The sequence below is a fragment of the Herpailurus yagouaroundi genome, unplaced genomic scaffold (genome assembly GCF_014898765.1).
Source record: "Herpailurus yagouaroundi ecotype Mexico unplaced genomic scaffold, PumYag 142, whole genome shotgun sequence".
NCBI lineage: Eukaryota > Metazoa > Chordata > Mammalia > Carnivora > Felidae > Herpailurus > Herpailurus yagouaroundi.
The window spans coordinates 17,277,447-17,291,768 of record NW_024412397.1 but is presented as its reverse complement, the minus strand read 5'-3'; the positions used below and the strand labels follow the sequence as shown (position 1 = coordinate 17,291,768).

General features: G+C 50.5%; 1 protein-coding gene across 6 annotated transcripts in view; it reads left to right on the top strand.

The window, feature by feature from the left end:
* Positions 1-577: 577 nt before the first annotated feature.
* Positions 578-14,322, top strand: part of ZNF532 (zinc finger protein 532) — a 110,509-nt gene continuing 96,764 nt past the window's right edge. For 2 of the 6 annotated variants that reach the window (XM_040478682.1, XM_040478681.1), the window contains exon 1: positions 1,811-1,878. The gene's annotated coding sequence lies outside the window, so the exon portion shown is untranslated. Of the gene's footprint in view, positions 779-865; positions 1,189-1,596; positions 1,685-1,768; positions 1,879-14,322 lie in introns of those variants that run through there. The other 4 variants (XM_040478677.1, XM_040478678.1, XM_040478679.1 and 1 more) reach the window with 4 other exon arrangements.

The window sequence follows — 14,322 nt, the reverse complement described above, 5'->3', positions numbered from 1 at the left end:
GGGGCGGCGGGGGGCGAGCGAGGGGGCGAGGGCAGCGCAGGACCGGGCGCGCGGGTGGGCTGCGGGGAGAGGCGGGCGCGCCGGCCCCTCGTGCCCACCCCTGCGGGCCGGGGCGAGCGCGTGAGGCTCAGGCCCCTTGGCCTGACTGCCGTGGCCTGTCCCACCCTGGCCTTGGGGACGGGGCGGCCTTCGCGCCCCGCCAGCCTCCTTGGGGGGGCCGAGGACGAGCCGGTTTCGCTAGGCCCCACAGGTTCAGAGAGGGGGGCCACGTGAGCGCAGGAGCCCGCTCCTTCCCCCCCACCCCCTCCTCCAGCGCTGGCGGCTCACGGAGGATTCCTGAAAGGCCGCTGTGCCCCTCTTTCTCACTGCCCCTTGACTCGCGCCCCCCCACCCCCACCCCAGGCATCCCTAGTTTCCTACCCCGAGGTGAAGGGATTTGGACTTCTCCCCCCAGGTGCTTGAAAGAAGAGAAGGTTGGAGGAGGAGGAGGAGACTGGGGGGGCGGCTGGTGGTGGTGGTGGTGGTGGTGACAGGGCTGGGAGAGAGAGGAGAGGGACGGGAGGAGGGGGCTGGGTGGGGTGGGGGTGACAGGCAGAGAGGAGCCTGGTCAACAAGCCAGCACCACTCTGCTAGGAGGCCGAGGCCGCTCCTGCAGCCGACGCATCCAGGGTGAGGAGGCACACATAGATTGCTTTCTTGGGGGCTCTTTGTCAGCCACCAACACAGAGAACACACACTGACACACAGGTACACAAAGATGTGAGCCAGGTTGTGGGAGGTAAGTGGGGGAAGGAGAAGGAGGGGGAAAACAGTGTCTGCGGTGGGCTTTGGGGTGGAGGGGCCGGGGGGATGGGCCCCGAGGGGCTCTGGGGTGCTTGTGAGGCGAGCATTTCCAAGGCTGTGTGCTTGTGCGGCGGTGGGGGGACACACGATGACCTTCCCCTCCTCACGAAGACCTAAAAGGGAAGAGCAACCCCCAGCGAGATCCCCTCCGTGCTGATGATTTTCAGGGACTTGTTGGCAACTCAGGGAGGGTTGCCATAGCTTTTTTATGTAGGGTGACCAGAACCGGCTGAAACTGGTTTGAGGCAGATCAGCTCCTGAACACAATGCAGTCACTGAGCTACTACAGTGGGATAGCAGCTTCCTCCCTTCATGGCAGCCAAAAGCAGAGGACCTTGCAGGAAGGTACCATCCCAACACAGTATGTGAATGCACACTTAGACACCACACAGCACTGGTATGTGACTAATGGAGCCCTAAAAGATTCTGTGCAGAGAAGATGGGAGAAAAGGTGCAGGTTTGCAAGGTCTGAGATTAACTTGGGCTTTTCCTGCCTTTTGCTTTTGCTTAGGGGATGGACAAGGAGCTGAGATTTATGACCCTTATTAAAGAAAAAATGTGCCTTGCTAGGGTGGGGACTCTTGGTGTATGCAGTCTCTCTCTCTCTCTCTCTCTCTCTTTCTCTGTGTTTTTAACAAAACAAAACCAAAATGAACTGATGGGTTTGTAATGGTAGTTTTGTTTGTTGCTGGAGAATGCTACTTTGCATGCCTTTTTTTTTTTTTTTTTTTTTTTTTTTTTTTTGTTTCTCTCTTGCAGGGAATGTTCTGTTTTGTGCTTTTCCTTTTAGAAGCTACTGAAGGGTGTTGGGGGTACTTCTGACTATTATGAAGGCCAAAAGGTAACAATATTGTTCTAGGAAATGAGCATAAATGCGTTCCAGTGATGCTGTAAGGCATACATGCTGTCTTTTTTTTCCTTGTAGGCCTGTTGACTGGGGCTGCTTTTAACCCTTTCATATTTGCAGAGAATGCAACCGTGTGACAGTAACTGAACATTGGGCCAAAGTCTTTCCAAAAGGTCAAGGTTCACAAGGTGAGATACGATATTTTGAGCATGAATTTAAGTATTTATCTGAGGATCCATTCCGAGACAGACTGACAGTGGATTGGTACCCTGGAGAGAATTTGGGGTTCAGAGTGGAGAAGAGATACTCTTAATGTTATCCAAGTGTAATGGGATTAGAGTGACTTTATGATGGTATTGCTCTCCAGACCAAATCAGAATGACTTCATTAACTCGCATGCGGGTAGTCCTTTAGAAGAGGCAGGCCTGGAAAAGAAGCAAGTTTAGAGAATGGTAGGCATCAGGGCCTTGTGGAGAATGCAGTGTTTTGCATAAAGACTAAAGCAGCACACATTTAGCGCGATCCCGTCGAGGACAAAAAAAAAAAGGAAGGACTTGGCCAAATCGAGGCAGCCTCGCCTCGTTTTTAGGATTTGAAGAGTCTGATTTGCCTTTTGTTCATTCATCACCTTCCTTTTACCTTGAGCTCTGTGTTAACCTGAAAGGTTTTTCCCTCCGAGTCAAGTGGCTTTTATTGATTTTGGGGGCTGTGGACGGTGAGTTTGCCATTGGATTATTTGTGGCATACATTTTAATGTGGAATGCTAATGCAGTACCAGGAGGAAACCGGCTGGTCTGGCTTCATCTGTGAAAAGATGCCTGTTAACTCCAAGCTTTATAAGCAGTGGCTGGTGGAAAATGTCTGATGCCTGAAGAGCGTGCAGTGAGAATCGAGCTGGCATTTTAATGCACCCCCAAAACCAGAGGTTTGAGAGTAGCAGAGGGGAGAAGGCAGGGGCGAGGGTAGCCAAATGAAGAACAAAGACAGTGAGCGCTTCCGGGGGAACCCTGAACGTTTTTGCCTTGGGGTTCCTTGTGAAAAGACTGCAACTGCCCCACACAGAAAAACCAGCAGCTCCAGAATCCTCTCCAGTACGATGTCAGCAACAGATAGAAGGAGTTCTGTCTTCTGGTTTGGGAGAAGTACAGTCAAGAGGCGCTCGCGGAAGGCAGGATTGGAAAGAAATGTCTCCCCTACTTTGAAGAGGGGATCTTGTGCCTCTCCCATTTCAGCAGAAGAGCGCCTTTTCTGAAATGCTGAGGATCTCCGAAGATGGGGAAGTGGTGTGCTGGCAGTGGGTGGGCAGAATATCTGCAGTGAAGGGTGTCAAGCACGCAAGGGTTTTTTATTGTTAGGAATTTTTTCATGTGATCGCAGAGCCTCCAGGGTGTGAGAAAACCGGCGAAAGGGAAACGCGGGGCATGGTTAGCTCAGATGCGCGGTGTGGTGCTTAATAAAGATACGTGTAATCTCGGACTGGTATCCCGGTAAATAGCTCACACGATGGAACAGAATTCTTCACAAATCACTGTGCTAAAATTGGTTTTCAACCCGACATCATTTTCGACTGCCAGAGGTCCTGTGTCTGAGCGTGGTGGAAATCTGCTTGCGAAGCAGATCGCAATCCACGTTGCATGATATGCTGTTCCTGCCTTTCTGGTGCCAGCTAAAACTCAGATGGCTAACATGATAAACCTTAATTAGCTTAATACAATCAGCTGTTTTATAATTTAGGCCCTCACGCCCGTCTTTAGAAAGTCCGTGATTTTTTTTTTTTATTTCACTTGGACAGCCGTCTCCTCCTCTCCTCGCAGTGGCCGTTTCCGGATAGTATGTGGGAGAGCCCTTTTTTTTTGTAGGGCATTGCATGTCACAGAATGTTCTGGTTTACTCTCTCCGCGGTTTTGAGCTTTGTGACTCCTCCTTTCCCGCCCCCCCCCCCCCCAAGCCTCCTGGAAAATCGCATTTGTTTTGCATTTAGGCCAGTCTTTCCAGCTGCAAGTGCTGTTTAAGCCTGGAGAGCTGGTTCTCCAAGCCAGCAATCAGGGGCTCATCTGTGGACTGAGGTTTGTCTCAGGTGGCGATCTCTGGCTGAGGTATAACAATGTAGCAGGCCCAGGTCTCCGAAGAGGAACAGACTTTTCTGGGCTCGCGACCGTGAATGTGAGTGCGGAGAACGAGCAGACAGCACTCTTCTTTCCTGGAAGAGGCAGGAGGGAACAGGGTGGCACCCACACTGGGGGCCCCCACGCTGGGGGCCGGGCCTGTGCCCTCGCCGCCGCGGTCACCAAGCGGGCAGCCAGCCACACCTGGAGCCTGGTCGGGATGGCCTGCGGCAGTCTCCAGGGTTGACCAGACGGCCATCCCCTCTGGAGGAGGAATGTGTGGGCTGATGAGGGTACTCTGGAAAGAAAGTGTCACGGGGTGGTTGAAGCTTCATTTTGGTCATTTGCTTCCTTCGAATTAGTTTTTCTATGTTAAGAAACATCGGAGTGGGGGCTTTTAGGGCCCCCCAGCCTCATGGTCCAGGAGAAGAGGCTCGCTTCTCTCTCTTTCGCCCAAAGAGATTCCCTGCCCCCACGCACTTTGACTCCTTTTTAGAAAAGGGGTTATGGGACGAAGGGAGCCAACCTGTACGTGGAATTTTCTGTGTATCCCCTTGACTGGGAGGAGTTAGAATTTTCAGAGTTGTGTCTCCTGTCCTCCTTTATTTCTTCCCTTGAAATACGTCCTGGGGTCCGTCTTCTGTTGGTTTCGAATAGCCTTCCTCACAGCCTTGCTAGAACCCCCATCTAGCTGGTTCCCAGCTGGGGCAGAGGTTGCCCTGATGTGGGGACCACGGGACGGTTGCCAATACGAGGGAAACCGAAAGTATCTGGGGGCGATTTGGGGTGGCCCTCTCCTCATTCCCCCGATATCTCTTCCTAATCACTACAATACGGTGACCACATCCAGGGTAAACATTAAGGACATCCACACCTTTATGTTGATTATATATAATCTTTAACCAAGTCGTGGTTAAATAATTAACTTTTTAGAACTTTTAAATTTACATCCTGCGAAATTTACCCCGTGGCGAACAGTTGTACGGGTTTTGGCACAAGCATATAGCGCTGTGTGTCTGCCACCAGTAGGCTCAGGGACTGGTTCCATCACCCCCAAAACTTTCCTCCTGCTGGACGTTGGTAGACCGACCCTTCCCACCCCGACCCCTGGCAGCCGCGGCTGTGTTCCGTCCCTCGAATGCCACACGGACGGCTTCGTTCACTTAGCAAAGTGCATTTGAGAGCCACCCGTGCTGTGGTGTATCTCCATACTTGGCTTCTTTTCTGTTGCCAACTTGGACACGGCTACGTGGGCCTATCACAGTTGATCCGTTCTCTGGCTGCGGGACGTCAGGGTGATTTCCATTTGTGGGTGCTTGTGGATAAGGCTGCTGTAAACATTTGCATGCAGGCTTTTGTCTGAACGTCAGGTTTTATGTCTCTTCCCTAAAGACTTTGGGGTAGTGGGGTGGCTGGGTCGAATGGTGAGTACGTAAGGATTAGAAGGTTGAATGAAAATACATTCAGCACTTCTTCCTAACTCATGGGAGAGAGAGATCTGGCCTCGTTAGCGGCAGTTAAGACTTCCCAAGCAAGAGATTGCGGCGAGCGTTATCTGAAGACACACGAGAGACGATGGTGGCAATAGACCACTCACGAACGTGGAGGACGTACTTTATAACCCAGAACTAATCGGAGTTAGCCAAAAGTGGAAACAAAAAAGCTGTGAGTGGTAAAATATCCTTTATTTCCTACAGCAATTATTTTTAATCTCCTCAGAAACATTTGGCAGTTTAATCTGCACGTGGGTCTTCAGGTTCAGTAAGACACGGAACGACAACACTCGGAATCCTGGAAAGTGGTACCAGAGATCTTTGTTGAACTCTGAGTTACGTAACCAACGTATTACGAATGATAATTTGTCCTGATTTTTTTTTTTTTTTTTGACTGCCAAAATACGGGTGTTGTTTTAACATCTGTGGTTATTATCCAGCTTTTATGCCTTTTAAGGAAGTGAAAAGACTTAAGCAAGATCTGGGCAATGAAGTAGGGAGATTTGGGGAGCAGACTCCTTTTTCTAAAATGTTTATTTATTTATTTTGAGAGAGAGAGGGAGGGAGAGAGAGAGAGAGAGAATCCCAAGCAGGTTCCGCACCGTCAGCGAGGAGCCTGATGTGGGGCTCGAACTCACGACCTGCGAGATCATGACCTGAGCGGAAGTCGGAAGCTCAACTTAACTGAGCCCCCCAGGCGCCCCCAGCTTTTTTATACTTTAAAAAATTTCTTGGAGGATAAAATAGCGTTCAGGATTGTACAGAATGAACAGACAAAGGCTGTGGTGCTGGGACGGAGGAGAGCCCGAGAAGTGGGAAGCTGATGTTACTTTGGGGATTATTTCCGCCATTTTACAGATCCCGAATGTTTAGTAAGCACCAGATGTTGTGCTAGGCCCTGGGAGTACCAAGGGAAAAGGAATCCAGAGAGAAACCTCTAGTGGGAAGTAGCCTGCAGATACTATGATAGGAATGTCAATGAGCCACCTAGTGCCCGGCGTGGAGAGGGAGGAGCCCTTGAAGAGGTGGCTTCTGTGCTGAGAGAGGACCGAGTAGGTATGGCAAGCGGGCAGAGACTGGGGGGACAGCACGGGAGTCTGATGGAGCAGCCTGTGGAAAGGCGCTGAGCGAGCCTGGTGTTGTGCGCGGCGATGGGAGAGTAGGGGTGGGTGTGGGAGAGTAGGAGGTGAAGTGAGGAGGCAGGCAGGGGCCCAACTTCTGAAGGTCATTCCACACAGACCATTTGACCGGGGACTTCAGGCAGTAGAAGCAGAAAGCCTTCACTTTTAATGACAGAGGTCCCGAGGCAGCATCTCAGGACGGAACGGAGGTTCTGGAAGCTCTGGAGGCTGGAGGCAGGGAGGTCAAATGAGGGGACCACGGCAGCACATCTAGGAGAGAAGAGGGCTTGATCTAAGGCACCGCGTTGGGATGGAGCCGTGGTGGATGGGGTAGCAGTCGGGTTGGTGGAGACGAAGGAGTGGAGGAGAGCCCCGAGGTTGCTCCTTGAGGTTACTTGCTGCTGGTGGTGGTTGTGAGATCCTGCATTCAGAAGGCAGAGTGGATTTGGAAGGTGGATGTGATACCGGGAGTTCAAGTTTGGGTTGAGTTGGCCGTGGGAGGTGCCCTTCGCTGCCTGGATCTGTTTGGGTTGGAGGTCTAGACCGAGAGGGATTGGCGTGGAACAGAGACGATAGAAGAAGAAAGACGTAAAGAAAAGGTTGCGTTTGGGGTTCCGTGAGGTGATGGTTTACATAGTCGAGGCCTTAAAGGAGGTGGCGGAGCTGAAGAGCGTAAGATGCGTGCTTTGGAAACTTGGAGGGCAAGACCTTTCCAGAGAGGCAGGAAGCGGTATGAGCGGCCGACCCCTGCGGACACCGTAGCTTGTCTGGTGATCCTTTCCGTTGGTTGCCCATGCAGTACCGAAGGCAGCAAAGGGCACCTCCCACGGCCAACTCAACCCAGACTTGAGTTGCTTCTTCTTTTCCCCATGGTGCAGGTGGGACAGTGACACAGAGACCCTGGCCAAGGCCTGCCAGTTCATAAATGATCGTAGCGACACAATTTGAAGCCTGCTCCTCACCACTAGGCTGTTCTGCTTTGGGGCGGCAGGATTGGGGCGGCAGGATTGGTAGGCATGAGGAAACCGTGGAAAGGGTTTAGGGGTGTGGAAGCTGGGAGGAAGGGCCTGAGAGAGGGCACAGGTAGGCGCTGGACAGTAAAGGCACTGATAAGGTTCACATTAGAGGCGGCAGTTGATGACGGCCGAGGCGAGACAAGGTGATGGGAATACAAGTCTCCCTTGTAATTAGCCCTGTTTTCCTGACTTCGTTCATCACAGAGAGGGGAGAATCTGTACAGTAGAGGCAGTGTGAGAAATAGCGGCTTGAAAAGGTTATGTTTTTACTGGGCACTGTAGGGTGAGGATACAAATTGGAAGGGAAGAGGAACAGAGATGGTTTTGTTTTTGTTTTTATTTATTCTTTGAAAAGGATGGACTTAAGTTGAAAGTCGTGCTGAGAAAAATCTTTTGTTTCAATAAGAGGTAAACACAGTTAAAAGAATTCTTTGAATCATCTTGTGCAGACAGGAAGTTCTGAAGTTTTCCTCTTTTAGAAAGAGACAGGGAGAGCAAATGCTACGTGATCTAAATCTGGAGACTGAAATAAGTAATTTTCAGACAAACTCAAGAGTGGCCTTTGTAGCTGTCCCTTGTATTCCTCACTAAGTAACCTGTACTTAGTTGATGGTTGCTAAAAATGCAGGTTTTGTATTGTTTCCAGTTAGATATTCGTACAACTTTACACAATTGGAGATTGCGGACGTCTTGCAGGGTTTATAGAGGCCTAAAGATAAAATCAAGGTGTTGTCGTTCTTGAAGGTTTTCTCAGCCCAGCCTTTTCTTTGTGGGACACAAACTCTTGCTTTCCAGAGGCTGACTCGTGGGTCTCGTAATGGGTATTGATTTTGATCATTTGTTTGTGAGGAACAAATTCTTTCTAGGGACTGAATCGTAATTGGATTGTTGAAAAACTTACTAAGTTAGAAAATTCAGAGTCCTGTGTTTTTTGTTTTGTTTTGTTTTGTTTTGTTTTGTTTTGTTTTGGTTTGGTTTTGAAGATTCCCTGGCTGGAAATACTTCAGATATTTATACTTGTCTTCTCATTTTCTACAGGGAGCCCAAATGGGGAGGGAGGGTGGTCAGTAGGTAGAACTAGAACCCAGCACTCTGGCCTCCGGGTCCAAGGCAGGATGCGTCATCACCGTCTCTCTGCCGTCCAGTGTTTATTATGTGTTTGGTGGTGTAAGAACCAGCTCGTATTTACAGTTCGTATGTCACGTGAACCACACAGGGACTCATCGGGAAGCTGGTTTTCAACTGTTCTGCTGATTTAACGTGGCGAGAGTGGGAGAGGTAGTTTGAGGTCTCTAGTTTGAGAAGCGATCGTGCCTAGTGTTGTGGTGAAACGTGGGGCCTCAGTGCATGGAGATTTTCAGTTGCCTTTGCCTGGCTCGCGGTGACATACACCTCTTTGCCCAGCCTTCGGTGACATAAGCTTGCGTTCTGCCACCAACTGGCCGTGGGACCTTGAGCAAGTTCCTTAGATCCTAGGCCATACTTTTCTTCAAGGTCGTTATGAAGAGTAAATGTGTATAAAGTGCTTAGCAGAGTGCCGGGAATGTGGTAAGTCCTCCCTAAAACGTTAGCCGTTCTGTGTTCCTCAGTGTCCCTGGTTTAGGGGCAGGGCCTTTGCCCTGACATTCTTTTCTCATCTTAGAGGGTATTGTTTCTCCTGTCCTACCTTTTACTTCGTTTTTAAGTAGATTTTTTTTTTTTTTTTTTTTTTTTTGCCCGGGAAAATACACAGTGAGCATCTCCTGCCTTGTCTGTAAGGTCTTCAGTTACATCTGCCCAAATTGGCATAAAGTGGGCGACATGTAGGCAGGAGGGTGGCATCCTTGGTCCCACTTGGCCGTACGTTCATTTGTAGTTGGAAAACGTTGGATGAATTTTGCGGTTATCGTCTCGTACTTTGTCTCTGCTTCCAGACGAATCCACTCTAGTCCGTGCTGGCCATAGTCTAGGTGATGTCATTCACGTTAACCAGAGTTAAAAAAAAACCAAAAACCATGACTGTGAAAGTACGGCAGGTTAGCCACAGCCCCTGTTCCGTCTTTTCCCATGTCCCTCTGCTTCCCGGGTGTGCTCGGCAGTGGCCGGATACTCCTGAACTCGCACGTGGGGATTTGGTAGTGATGGAAGACTGAGTGGAGAAGGGATCCGAGGAATCCGTGAATGACATTCTGTTGGCTAAAACTTCTCTGTCAGTAGGGTGGGCACTAGCCACATCCGGCCGCTGAGTTTGCAAGGTGGCTGGTCCTTACGAGGTGAGCTGTAGGCGTGGGATACACAGCAGGGTTTGAAGGCTTCTACAAAAGGGACGTAAAATCTTTCATTAATGCTTTTTTATGTTGATTACATGTTGAAATGGTGCTGTTTTTGGTGGAATACAAACTGTTACTAAAGTTATCAAAAGGATGAACTTAAGATTTGTTTACCCTCCCTTCGCCCCCCCCCCTTTTTTTCCCCCCCAATGTGACTACTAGAAGATTTAAAACTACGTATGTGGGGACAGGGCTGGTCTGGAATGTTGGATGGACATCTAAATCAATTTAGCAGTGAACTTTCTCTGGTGCCCTGAGGTGTTCATATTCACTGACGTCGAGTTCCCCTCTTGGTTGAAAAAGAGAGCGTGAGAGTGATGTGATGTCTCCTTGTTAGAGAAACCCGTGCTCCCCTGGGTTGGACCTCTTTTCTCTCCCGGGAGTTCCTCGTTTATCCCTCTGCATCACAGGATCCAGACAGCCGTGCCAGGTAGGTGTGTGCTTCAGGATGGAAAGGCAGCGTTGATCGAAAATCTGCCACGTGCTAGATGCTAGATACTTGTCGTCCTCTGTGAAGTGTAATTAACACCCCCCCATGAGCTCCAACAGAGATGAAGTGAATGGTCCCAGGTGGTACCACTAGCGGGCGGCTGACCCTGGATTTGGACCCGGGACGAGCTGGTTTTGAAATCATGCTGCCTTTTCCAAATACCGGCTCCTGCTTGGTGCTGGTGTCTTGTGCCTCCCGCCCAGAGTCCCATGCCTGGTCCGGGGCGCCCTTACTGTCCAGATAGCATTTTGCACACTTTGATTTTCGTGCAAGCCACGTGGGGATTCGTTGGATGATGCAGGTAGTGATTCGTAGGGCTGGTGGGGGACGAGAGTCTGCATGGCTGACACACTCACAGGTCATGGTGGTCTGCTGGACCCCGGACCACACCTTGAGTAGCACGGGTCTGCCCTGCTTCCCTTGGTTTCGGACCTGCTTCCTCAGCTTCCAGAGCGATCTGATTCTGCCTGACTCTGCAGGGGCTCCCCCTGCGGCTTTGCATGTGATGTCGGTGAGTGCAGATGGGCGTCAGGACTGGGTTTTGCCCGTAGGTGCCGAGACTGGCCCAAACGCTGGTTTCTGCGTGCACGCGATCTGACCAGAGCAGTTTATGCCTGTTCCTGCATCACTGTGTCCCTCCTCCTTTATCGTCTTGACCACTTTGGCATCTGTGGTCTGATAACACAGAAGATAATTTTAATACTGAGATATGTGGCAGGGGTATCCGTTTTAAGTCCTTGTGAGGGAGACCGTCCGGCCTTAAATCCACACTTGAGAGAGACTCTGCCGTGTTTGGTTCAGGGAGTCAGGATCTGAAGACAGGGGAGGACTCAGAGCTGTTGGCCGGCCACAGTGTCAGCCTCCACGCCCGACGAGGGATCGAGGTGACTTGTGAATGGGAGTCCCCGTGAGCCCACCTCACACACAGAGAGGTGCTGGAAGACCGGCTAATGAACCCCACCCGCCTCTCCAGCACATCATGAAGACAGCCACTGGGGAGTCCTTGGATCCGGGAGGTGTTGGGGAAGGGCTTGGTCTTCGGCCAAACAAGAAATTGAGTTTCAGGAAGGAGTTCGGTGTATTACGTGTTTTGAACTCAGAGACTGTGCGAAACTTTAGTGTATTCTTTAAATTGGGAATGCGTGTTGATGAAATCAGCAAATGATAGAGCAATGTCTGTTACATGAGAGAGTTTACCGTCCCCGCGTCTCTGTAAGAAAGCTCCATTTCACAGACATCCTAGTTGAATTTTAGATCTTACTGCACATGTGGACTCTGAGTTCTAGGGCATATAAATCTGGCACACTGGGTAGGATTTGTAATGGTTGGCTAAATCTGTCAATTCCCTGTTTGGTGCAGAATCCTGTGCCTGGTGTGGGAGTGTCTTGCCTGGCCTGTGAGTGGCTGTTGAGGAGTCACAGATTGCTGGAAGGGGAGCGGGGTGGGGCTAGGGGGAGAGCAACAAAGCTGGGTGTTCGGGACGGGCAAGGCCGTGGGGCCAGCCCTGGAGAAAGGGGTTGGCGCTGAGGAAGTTCGTCTGAGTTGGGGGTGAGTTCAGAGCCTTACTGGAGCACACCAGGTATCGGGGGAAGTTAGGAGCCCGAGGCTAGGTGGATGGTCACCCGGAGGATGTCAGAAGGCATAGCAAAGGCGGAGGGTCACGAGTCTGGCGGGCGGGCACGAACGAGCAGACTATGACGATGTGGAACAAGTGGGTACTTCAGGTCCAGGACCGCAGCGACAGGCGATGGTGGGAATGATGCGCGTGCCCCCAGGAGAGGCCCACGGGCAGGTTGTGGGGTGAGCGAGCAGGTGAACGAGCGAGGGCGGTGTGAGCCACCAGCGCTAGCGATCGCCGGATAACGGAGTCAGAGCCAGCTTTGCCTGGCAGCCTTCATGTGCTGTGGCGAGTGAGGACCCTCGTCGCTCAGGTGGCTGAGTTTGGGAGTAGGGACTGGGAGAAGCAGTAGCTCCTGACAGAGTAAGAGTCACACGGGCAGGCGTTACGACGCAAGATCGTTTGGAGTTTGCGTGACTTCACGGGACACGTGATCAAGACCTAGCTTTTCAAACTAACACTGGCAGAAGAGGAGCTGATCATACGGCCGTGGCTGCTGCCAGGAGTAACTCCATTGCCCTGCACACAGTTCGCTGTGTCCTTTTCGGGGCCGCGTGTCTTCGGCTGTCTCCTTGCGCCTCTCCCTTGGTAGAACCGTGGACTCTTTCTGGCGCACTTGGCCAGCATGGCTGTCCCACAGCCCCTGTTTCCGCGTCCTTCCTCTAGACTGCTAGTAACGTCAGCTGTATTCCTCAGTCCAGCTTCTGGTTCTCAAGACCACAGTCTGGCTGGTCCTGGTCTAATCAGCTGTGACTAGGGGGGCGGGGTTACTGCTGACCCTAGAAGGGTGATAGTTTTCACTGGGCTCGTGAAGCACCCCCGAGGGGTCTGCTGCCTGACAAGAGGGTGGTCTCATCCTGTTTTATGCCTGAGAAACTTGAGGTTCAGAGAGATGAACACACGTGTCAAGGCTAAGTTGTTGGGAGTTGGCATTGCTGCCTGGATCTTTCTGACCCCAATTCTACACCCTTTACTCTCGGTATGAGCTCTTTTGAGTGTAGAGGTAGAATCTTTTCTCCATTTTCTATTTACTCAAAATCACAAAAAACACGTTTAGCTTTTAGCGTTTGCTCCCTTAAATGCGTAGTGAGTGGATGCCGATTGTCCAGTAATGCAGTGGACTGAGATCCTGGAGGGGGGAAATTTGGCCAAATGGCTGGAGGATTTGTTCAAGCCTCATGTTTAGGGTCTCATGGGTACATAGATGTATACTTGAGGCCCCGCCTAGGTAGTTGTGTGTGTGTGTGTGTGTGTGTATGGATATGCATGTTTGGGGCCCCTCATAGGTACATATCTGTTTGGCAAAAGGCAAGTCTGGCTTATTGGGCCAATGTTAATTTTGGGAGAGATTAAACACATAGTTTAGCGCTTGAGTAAGAATAATTAGGCCTTAATGGTTTTGATTTCGATGACTCATAGAATTGTAAAACATTTCTTTCTGTTCCTCTAATTTTGAGCCTTAGGATAGTGTTGACCTCCATTGGAGTTTCGCATTTAGCTCTAACCTCTTTGGTTACACAGAGCTCTTATTTCAGGCCACTGAGGATAGGAAAAACTCGTCCTGCATGTGTTGTGCTTCTTAGAAGACCTTGCCGGGCCGTCCCATCTGCAAAAGGCAGAGGGATGTTCATTCTGTCCCAGGGAGTTGCTAGGAGTTCTGATGGCATTGATCTTGTTGTCATCACGTCTCTGAGACCATCAGAGCTGTGGCTTCATTTCTTCTAGGGCTCTTTCTGTGCTACAGTCCTCTCGCTGACCTGGTGTTGATGTTACGATAACTCCAAATAATGAGGACTTACTATATTCCAGATAGCCCACGTAGGAGTGAGCACCTACTTGGATTGTTTAATTCGACTTTCACAAAAACCCTAGGAAGTGGATCTTGTTATTTCCATTTTTCATTTGAGAAACAGAAGCCTAAAGAGGTTAGAAACTCGCTCAGAGTCTTGCAACTTGTAAAGGGAAGAGCCAGGCCTCCCTCTGATTTGTCTTACCCCAAAGCCCATGCTCGTAACCGCTACAACATACTGTGGTTTATAGGTGTCATTTCTATCGCTAGTCGGTGGCAGGCTCAAATATCTTTGAGGCTCAGAGCCACTGCTTCTGGGTCAACCAGTATTTCTCCTGTTGTCTGGATCTGTGAGGTATTTCTGGCTTTCTCCATGACACTGATGTATCGTGGCTCTGGGTACTGAACGTAGGTAAACGTTGAGAGGTCCCTTGCTCCCTTTCCTGATTTTTCTTCCTTTAGCATACATATGTGTACCTACTTTGTGCTTGTGCATTTAAACATTTTTTTTTTTTAATTTTTTTTTTTTTTCAACGTTTGTTTATTTTTGGGACAGAGAGAGACAGAGCATGACCGGGGGAGGGGCAGAGAGAGAGGGAGACACAGAATCGGAAACAGGCTCCAGGCTCCGAGCCATCAGCCCAGAGCCCGACGCGGGGCTCGAACTCACGGACCGCGAGATCGTGACCTT